Below are 9,516 nucleotides of genomic sequence, written 5' to 3'. Positions count from 1 at the left end.
AAGTTGAATAAAAACACGTATCTGCTTTTTGATTTAACCCTTCTATTTAATTTTGAACTAGACTGTCTTATGAAAATATTAAACCCAACAATTCTGGCCACAAGACAAACACCACAAGACAGGACAAAGAACACAAAAATAATTCCTATTGTACCAGTAAATGCATGGTACATTGAATGCTGTTCAGCTGGCATCCGTTTTCTCTGATGATCTGAAAGACAAAAGAACAGAGGTCTACCCCTTCTGGGCACTCAGTCATTGCTTAAAATATTTCCTTTATATACACACATACTCTTGTTGATTTTAGGCAAAACAGAGGAATTACCCCATATTTCCTTGTATTTGTTTCATAGGCAGCCCAGGTTTCAGTGGCTTCTACCTTATTAGTTAGAAAATTGCATTAATACAGATGCTTTCTGGCTTGCTTCCAGATCCAAAGCTATCCACAGCTTAAAGATTCTTATGTAAAAAGGGTCACAATTAACTTTCCCAGACTTTTGATTGCCTTTTACTTCTAACTCCTGCTTTCAAACACCCAGTGATCTGAAAAGAGACAACACAACCTATATTGGTAGGTTTGCATTTCTTTTACCTCTGCTACAATATACACTGCACATGTTCTGGGGAAAATGCACATCCTCTCCACAATTCAATTTCCACAACACTAGCCACATCAATTTCTACACAAGGTATAACTGTTTCTTTTGTGCTTACAAAATCTCCATGCACCCCTAGTAAAGTGACAGCTCGACCACACAGAGCCAGGGGCACTGTCCTTCTCTCTCCTTTTTACCAGATCTTTTATCTGCTATTTTGTTACCCCAAAACAAATTCAAATCTTTATTCTTTCCTGAACACTGGGTAAAAGCCATTTACTTAACATATAATTCAAAGGGCTATCCTTAGAGGGTTTTACCAGAGACCCACCCATCTGCCTGCTGATACTCTAACAGAGAATTACACAGAACAGAGGGAATTATGGCCTAATAGGATCCTATTACAGGAATTTCTACTAATACTGACCGCTACAGGGGACGGGACAGAAGGATCCCAATTCAACCTCAGAGCTTCATTGCACGCGATGGCTTCCACTCTGAGGAATTACAAATGAGAGGCTCAGTTCCGTCCACACACCTAACACCTAAATGTATAAGACAGAAATTCATTAACCGGAGTTGCCAGTAACTGTCACCAAAATATCAGGTCCACCTAGCTGAGAGCCAATAACAGCCAGACAGGGATAAGGAAGAGTTGCTTTATTCAGCAGAAGAAAGGAGAGCCTTGCACCTTGGTACAAAGACTCTGTCTTACACACATTTTACCATTTCAATTATTATCCTGGGAATTTGAAATCCCCATGCTTATAATTACTTACTCCTTTCCTTCCACTATGCCCTCAAAGTTTCCAACCTGTTCTCCAATCTCTCTATCTATTGCCTGCCCGCTTGGGCCCGATCCTGCTTTTCTCACTGAACCGTCCCTTCCATGGGCACCAGCTTTTTCACTACCAATTTAGATAGGAGGGTGGGCTTCTCAACTAGCCCCCACCCTTCCTGGTCTCTTCTCTTAAACATTCTTACTCACAAGGCTACCCGAGTCCTCCCTCGTGAGGCTTGCCACTTGGGCAAAACGCATGACCCATTGGCATTTAACTATTCAATTTTCTCTTGTGGCAAACACACTGCTCTTACAGCATATGCAAACACAAATGGTTAAATTCTGACAAGTCCCTGAAGGACCGGTACTTGCTTAGCCAGTGCTTCCTTTTCTGCCTGGAAGTCCTGTCTCAAGGCTTGCAACATGCCCTGGGCGTAAGTTTGAGTTGCTGCCTGGTTAATGATCTATGCTCTTAATTGCTCAATTCTAGTTATCAAGTAAACAACTCTTCCCTTTTCTCCAACTTCTCTATTGCCCAGTCCTGCTACGACTGGGGTAGATCCACCTGACACCCTTCCCGGTCAGCCGGGGTGGAAAGAGGAATGCTAAATCCCTCTCCAGTTCTCAGACTTACTGCGGCTGAGAGTAGGCACACTTTCATACTCACACATGTACGTCCAGACTGGCCACGTCTGTGTATAACGTTCAGAGAAGGTGCTGTGCAATCTCCAACTTGCTTCCTCTCTTGGGAGGGCAGTTCTTTTACACCCTGAGGTCTCCTGGGGCGTCTTTTCAGTGATTCCAGTCCAGGCCGGCTGCCTGTGGCTTCTTCAGCGTCCCCAAACCACGCCGGCTCCAGGGTCGCAAAGGCAGACTGTTGGATCTCACTGGACAGTTAAGCTTTGCAAATGTAATCTCAGCACTGTAACTTGTATTGCCTTTGGTTTGACTATGTCTATATTTTTTCACAGTCAGCTGGGGCCGAAAGCAGTTTTTCTTTGTACTTAGCCTGGTCTGCATTGATTCTTGACCTTGAACGCAGATTAACTTTCTCTTTATCTCTGGACCAAGCTGAATTTCAAATTAACCCGTTCCTTTCCTCAATAGACAAATTGCTCCCATTGTGTGTCAGAGGCTTTTTGGTGATTAAAAGCTCCTCTGAGATGTATGATCTTATCTAGATTGAAGGTACCTTCTAGTGGGCATTGTTTAGATGAATTTTTCACGCGTGTAATGATTTCAATTCTCTAAATACCTGCAGGTTTTAGTACCATAATGTACGTACATGAAATAAGCTGGGGTACCCTTAGTGGGTGAGAGGGAATCCTTAGACTGTCCCCCACCCATTTTCCAATCACACACACAGGGAGGAGGATGCCCTGTCCGCGCTAGCGGCACATAAACTAAGGATCTCTCCCTACAGGGTATTCACACAGGAGAGACTAACAAGGATGGCCACGACCCTCCTACACCTCCCTTCAGCAAAGAGCGTCGGCTAGTCTCAGAGAGACGGCGCCGCTTACTCTGTTACATCCAGTGAGATGATCAGACTGTCACTGGCTCACACAGAGAGGAAAAGGGGGAGGGAAGATGGGTTCACACACTCCTAGACCCAGGTAGCCTCCTCGCCGGACGATGCCAGGCCGAGTCAACCTACATGGGTCGGATCTCCTAAAAGATCCTCTAGTTACCGGGCTTGCGTTAGAGTAGTTCTGGTCACGAGCCAAAAGACTTCGCAGAGTACTCTGGGCGTCTTCCGGTAACACTCAATTCACACTGGTGTACACACACACACACACACACACACACACACACACACACACCAAGGCCTTATTCCAGGTACTATTCCCAAGTACCTCCAGGTACTATTCAAGTACCTCGATGCATCACTTGAGGCGGTAAAAACCCCTCCTGAGGCGGTAACAACCCCTCAACACAGGTGCAAACCCTATGCACCTAGCATATGCATACAGGGGGCGGCAAACAATTCCCCTATTACGCCGCTCAGCATCTGACCTTGCTGCACAGTCAATAAGTTCGGATGGCGTGAGCCCAACAGGGACAGACGGCCCCACGGACAGTCCTCCTCCGACACCCCAATAGAGATTTCAAAAGGTCTCCTACCTCTATTGTGGCGCCATGGGGTTCAAAGGGGAACGATCCGTAGCAGCTGCCGGTGCCTCTGCGGGCGTTGCCATCCCGGACGAGCCCCCAAATTGTCGGAGAAAAACTGAGTTCTCACTATTTGTTTTGGTACAGCAAGTCAGACACTTTATTAACTCTCACATGTGCAGAGGGAGAGCAAACAGGTCTCTCAACAGGTAAACAATTACAGCAAGCATTTATACCTTTTGTTACAGACAATAATGAGCAACAGTTGCATTTTGTTTATACATAGGTCATTCTGATATCTTGTTTTGCTCACTAATGTAGACTCTTAGTCTACATTCCATATTATCTACACAAGGTCGCAGCAACTTCTCACACAGTTCTTTCCCACTTGCCTCACACATTCCTCGCTTCTACAAATCTCGCGTTATTAGGGTTACAGTTAGCCTAACTCTTGCTAACGAACTGTCATGCATTGCATCCCCTTCCTGTCAGTTCTTTCTCTGCTTCCACACATGTGTCCTTAACCATGCAGTGAAAGATCTGGACCGAGATATATACTTGAAATATCAGCATGATGGTTCACTTTTTGACCTCCGTCGCCTGAATGCAAAGACTAAGACAGTGCAGAAACTCCTTCTTGAGGCACTCTTTGCTGACGATTGTGCCTCACACATGGCTCACACTGAAAATGATCTTCAGCACATTGTCAACAAGTTTGCTGAGGCCTCGCAACTTTTCGGACTAACTATCAGCCTCGGAAAGACAGAAGTTCTCCATCAACCTGCACCTGGATCAAATGCTTCTGTCCCGAGTATCTCCATCGATGGCACTTAGCTGAAAGTAGTGGAGAACTTTAAATATCTGGGTAGTGTCATATCCAGTGATGGATCACTGGATAATGAGATCAATGCACGAATATCCAAAGCAAGCCAGGCACTTGGCTGTCTGCGTGTCAAAGTTTTAAATCACCATAACATCCGGATGTCAACAAAACTGCTTATGTACAGAGCTGTTGTTCTTTCATCTCTTTTGTACAGGTGCGAAACATGGACACTATATAGGCATCACATCAAGCAGTTCGAAGCCTTTCACATGCGCTGCCTCCGTAACATCATGAAGATCCGCTGGCAAGACAAAGTGCCCAATCTTGAAGTCCTCGAGAGAGCCCAGATGACAAGCATCGAAATGATGATCATGAAGTCACAACTATGTTGGACCGGTCATGTCAGCCGCATGGATGCCAACAGAATCCCCCACCAGCTTCTGTATGGTGAGCTCTCCCAGGGCATCCGGCATATAGGTCGTCCACGGAAACGTTACAAGGACACCATCAAAGCCAATCTGCAGTACAGCAGTATCAAACCTAGGGACCTTGAGGACGCCGCCAGCGATAGAACACAGTGGCGTGCAACAGTCAGAAATACCTGCATCGCCTTTGAGGAAGACCGCTGCCGGCGTCTACAAGAGGCACACGAACGACGTCACAGAGCATCAGCAGCGCACAATCCACTGATCGCGAACTTTCCATGCACCATCTGCAGCAAAATGTGCACCTCTAGAATTGGCTTGTATAGCCATCAGAGGGCACACCATAAGACCAACATCTAATGATCTGCACAGATTTGTCATCATTGGATCGATGGACTACCAAGAACTCTGTTCCTGATGAAGTCAATGGGCGTAGTGTAGGCACCGTTGAGAACTTCTGGATTCCCACCTTTTGATTTCTGCTCCTGCTGACATCAACAGCAACACTTTCATTGACTAGTGGAAGCAAGATCAGGTCCTTAGAGTAGTCCAAAAGGTGTCCAACAAATTTCCACAGTGGCAGCTTGTACATACTGTGTTGCAGTTCCTTTCGTGTTGATTGGAGAAAGGCAAAAGTGGTTCGTCTCAGCAGCCTCTGAAAACAGTTAGGATTGTGCTAAGTTTTATCTCCTCCATCAGTCCATTCCGCAGTTGAGCACCCTAGGAGGAGTACAGCTTATGTCCAAGCCCTTGTGAGAGTCAAGCCGGATTCTGTTAGTTGTGTTGTCCCTGAGGAATACTGCTGTCTTGATTGGTCATGAATGGAGAGATGGTTTTTGATGTAGATCGGATCAGCCTGTTTAGGATCTTAAAGATTTCATTTAGACCAAAGTTTCTTTTTTTCATTTTTGCAGTGGAAACAAATGAAGAACTAACAGAGAGCACAGAAAAGATGTGTGTTTCAACATATTTTCCTGCCTATGCCTTTCATACTGTAGATGTGTGTTCCATTGGCAGTCTCGGATCCTTAATATTGAGCAAATCTTGTCAAGGACAGGAGCAAACAAAGCTGAAATAAAGCACAAACTTCTGTGAATTATTTATGTGAAAGTGAAATAAACAATCTTTCTCGGATGATCAATTTTTAAGGCGCCAAGGGGCAGGACTAATTCTAGGAGGATTCTGCTTGAGTGAAGCTGTTGTCCTTAGGCTGACTTGGTGAACAGCCAGTATCTTCTTCAAGAAGAGGAAAAACTCCAGCTGATCAGAAAAAATCCTCTCCCCACTTCCAGAAAGAAGATCTTTAATTTTCATAGGTTTATCAGAGCAGAAGGTATCTTGAACTGTTAACTTCCATATTACTCTTCCAGAAAGCAGCCTGCTTTTTGAAAAACTTATTACACGGCAAAAAAATTTTTCCATCTTATTTCAATTTGTCTGTTCCAGGCGTTCTTCAAGTTCCTTAGCATGGGGACTGAGTCAAAGGACTCCTGGATTGTAATTCTGACAGCCACGCTCTCTCCGAGGGTGGCTAACGTCACTGACTACCTCACAGATGTGTTGAGGATCAGTTGGGATTGTAAAGCAATGTAAAAGTCCTGTCAACGATCAGAATGCATGTAACTCGCAGAAAGTCAAGTTTAAGGGAAAGTAGATAAGATTTTGCGTAGAGAGAGAGAAAAGAGAATTAAAAGCAGGAGATGAAATTTTAGGAAAAAAAGTTTCACTAAAATATGCTATTATATAAATATTTCACACAAATAGGCGACATTTTACTTCAATAAGTTCAAAGATATTAGTGTCTGCATTTTGAAGAATTTCCCCTCCCCCACCATGTTTTCTCACACATTCGCTGGCTGAAGGATGTGGAAAGGCAGTGTAGGCTTGCAATGTATTTTTTATTTGCCAAGGACCTACCTACTTTTGACACAATTACTGCACACACCCACATTACGTGTGTGGTTGTTTTCAGATCTTTGGGGCAGGGATTGTTGTTTATTTTTACCATGACCAGCACAATGGGGGCTAATGTGGCTGTGGCTTTTTGATACTACTACAACAGGGGTGGGCCTGAGAGCCACATCTGAGTGGGGAAATTGTATGTAGGGCCATGAATACAGGGCTGGGGCAGGGGGCTGGGATGAGGGAGGGAGGGTGGGGTGGGGGTGCGGTGTGCCGGAAGGGGCTCAGGGTAAGGGGTTGGGACGCAGGAAGGGACTCAGGGTAGGGGATTGGAGTGCAGGAGGGGTGCGTGGTGTGGCATGGGGCTCAGGGTAGGGGGCTGAGGTGCAGGAGGGGATTCAAGGCAAGGGGTTAGGGGGTTCAGGGCAGGGGGTTGGGGTGCAGGAGGGGGTTCAAGTCATGGGGTTAGGGGGCTCAGGGCAGGGGGTGGGTGCAGGAGGGGTATGGAGTGCAGCTGGGGGCTCAAGGCAGGGGGTGTGGAGTGCGGGAGGGGTTCGGGGTGCGGGCTCCGGCTTGGCGCCCCTTACCTTGAGCGGCTCTGGAGTGGCAGCAGCACACAGCAGGGCTAAGGCAGGGTATGATGAGATAACTGGCTCTGTGGATGAGGGGAAAGCAATGGACGTGTTATTCCTTGACTTTAGCAAAGCTTTTGATACGGTCCCCCCCAGTATTCTTGCTGGCAAGTTAAAGAAGTACGGGCTGGATGAATGGACTCTAATGTGATAGAAAGCTGGCTAGATTGTCGGGCTCAATGGGTAGTATTCAATGGCTCTGTGTCTAGTTGGCAGCTGATATCAAGCGGAGTGCCCCAAGGGTCGGTCCTGGGGCCGGTTTTGTTCAATATCTTCATTAATGATCTGGAGGATGGCATGGACTGCACCGTCAACAAGTTTGCAGATGACACTAAACTGGGAGGAGTGGTACATACACTGGAGCATAGGGATAGGATACAGAGGGACCTAGACAAATTAGAGGATTGGGCCAGAAGAAATCTGATGAGGTTCAACAAGGACAAGTGCAGAGTCCTGCACTTAGGATGGAAGAATCCCATGCACTCCTACAGACTAGGGACCGAGTGGCTAGACAGCAGTTCTGCAGAAAAGGACTTAGGGGTTATGGTGGATGAGAAGCTAATAGATGAGTCAATAGTGTGTCCTTGTTGCCAAGAAGGCTAACGGCATTTTGGGCTGTATAAGTAGGAGCATTGCCAGCAGATCGAGGGACGTGAACATTTCCCTTTATTGGTGAGGCCTCATCTGGAGTACTGTGTCCAATTTTGGGCCCCACACTACAAGAAGGATGTGGAAAAATTGGAAAGAGTCCAGCAGAGGGCAACAAAAATGATTAGGGAGCTGGAGCACATGATTTATGAGGAGAGGCTGAGGGAACTGGATTGTTTAGTCTGCAGAAGAGAAGAATGAGGGGGGATTTGATAGCTGCTTTCAACTACCTGAAAGGGGGTGTGGAGAAAAAGAACTGGGTGGCCTTCTTTATGACAGCCAAAGTAACACCGAAGGCCCAAATTCAGGCCCTCTGACAGAGGCTCGATATACTGACTGCCCTTACAAAAGGCAGTACAGGCCAGGGCCTGAACAAGACTAAGCTGTACAATTCCCTGCCAAATTCGGTCAAGGGTTATGACCAGAGGAGGGAGGGGGAGGGAGCAATTCGGAAAGCCTCAGAAACATAATAATCGCTTGTTTAACATAATAACCACTTGCTTATGAAATATAATAACCGCTTTTATGAAGAAATCGCTTCTAGTAAAGGCCAACTTCTCCTGTAGTTCCAGCTAACTGCCAAACTAGCCAATCATATATCTTCTTTGGATGTCCTGTGATAAACCCCTCTGCCCTTAACCATAAAACCCCAGGAAAATAATATGTACCTTGACAAGAAAAGCATTCCAACTGGTGCCAAGTACTACCCATGGTGGAAACCACCAAGAGATTCCCCACCCAATAGGCACCCAATTCTCGGAAAAATAATGAGGAAGGTACCGAGAAAGGGGACAGACCCCAACTCTGATTACTCGCAAATGATGTATTATTTGTACTATGCTTGCGGTTTGAAGGAATAAAAGCAGCCTGCGTGCTGTGCTAGTTGTGGTAGTTTTCAGACTGCTACCCCAACGCGTTGGTATGTAGTGCAATAAACTGGCCTCAGGCTTGAGTCAGAACAAGGAGTAACAGTCTCAAGTTGCGGTGCGGGAGGTTTAGGCTGGATATTAGGGAAAACTTTTTTCACTAGGAGGGTGGTGAAGCACTGGAATGGGTTACCTAGGGAGGTGGTGGAATCTCCGTCCTTAGAGGTTTTTAAGGTCAGGCTTGACGAAGCCCTGGCTGGGATGATTTAGTTGGGGATTGGTCCTGCTTTGAGCAGGGGGTTGGACTAGATGACCTCCTGAGGTCCTTTCCATCCCTGATATCTATGATTCTATATCTGTTTGTTCTGGCCCCACACCGCTCCCGGAAGTGGCCAGCATGTCCGCCAGTGATTCCTGGGGATGAGGTGGGGCAGGTGGCTCTGCCATGCGTTACCCTCACCTGTGGGTTCCCCGTTCCTGGCCAATGGGAGCTGAGGGGGGCATTGCCTGCAGGCGAGGGCAGTGCAGGGAGCCCTCTGTCCCGCCCCTCCTCCAGGGGCTGCAGGGACGTGGTGCCGGCTGCTTCCGGGAGCGGCGCAGGGCCAGGGCAGGCAGGGAGTCTGCCTTAGCCCCTCTGTGCCACAGGGCTGGCAATCCCGCAGGCCGGACTGAAAGCCCTGACGGGCTAGATCCAGCCGCGGGCCGTAATTTGTCCTCCCATGTACTACAAT

At 46.9% G+C, this 9,516-nt stretch overlaps 1 long non-coding RNA gene across 1 annotated transcript in view; it reads left to right on the top strand.

Annotated features, from left to right (window-relative positions):
• Positions 1 to 2,050: 2,050 nt before the first annotated feature.
• Positions 2,051 to 9,516, top strand: part of LOC128830819 (uncharacterized) — a 48,966-nt gene continuing 41,500 nt past the window's right edge. Inside the window, exon 1 of the long non-coding RNA XR_008443694.1 lies at positions 2,051 to 2,287. This is a non-coding gene — a long non-coding RNA (uncharacterized LOC128830819). The remainder of the gene's footprint in view (positions 2,288 to 9,516) is intronic.

The sequence above is a fragment of the Malaclemys terrapin genome, chromosome 2 (genome assembly GCF_027887155.1).
Source record: "Malaclemys terrapin pileata isolate rMalTer1 chromosome 2, rMalTer1.hap1, whole genome shotgun sequence".
NCBI lineage: Eukaryota > Metazoa > Chordata > Testudines > Emydidae > Malaclemys > Malaclemys terrapin.
This window is presented reverse-complemented; position numbering and strand designations above follow the sequence as displayed.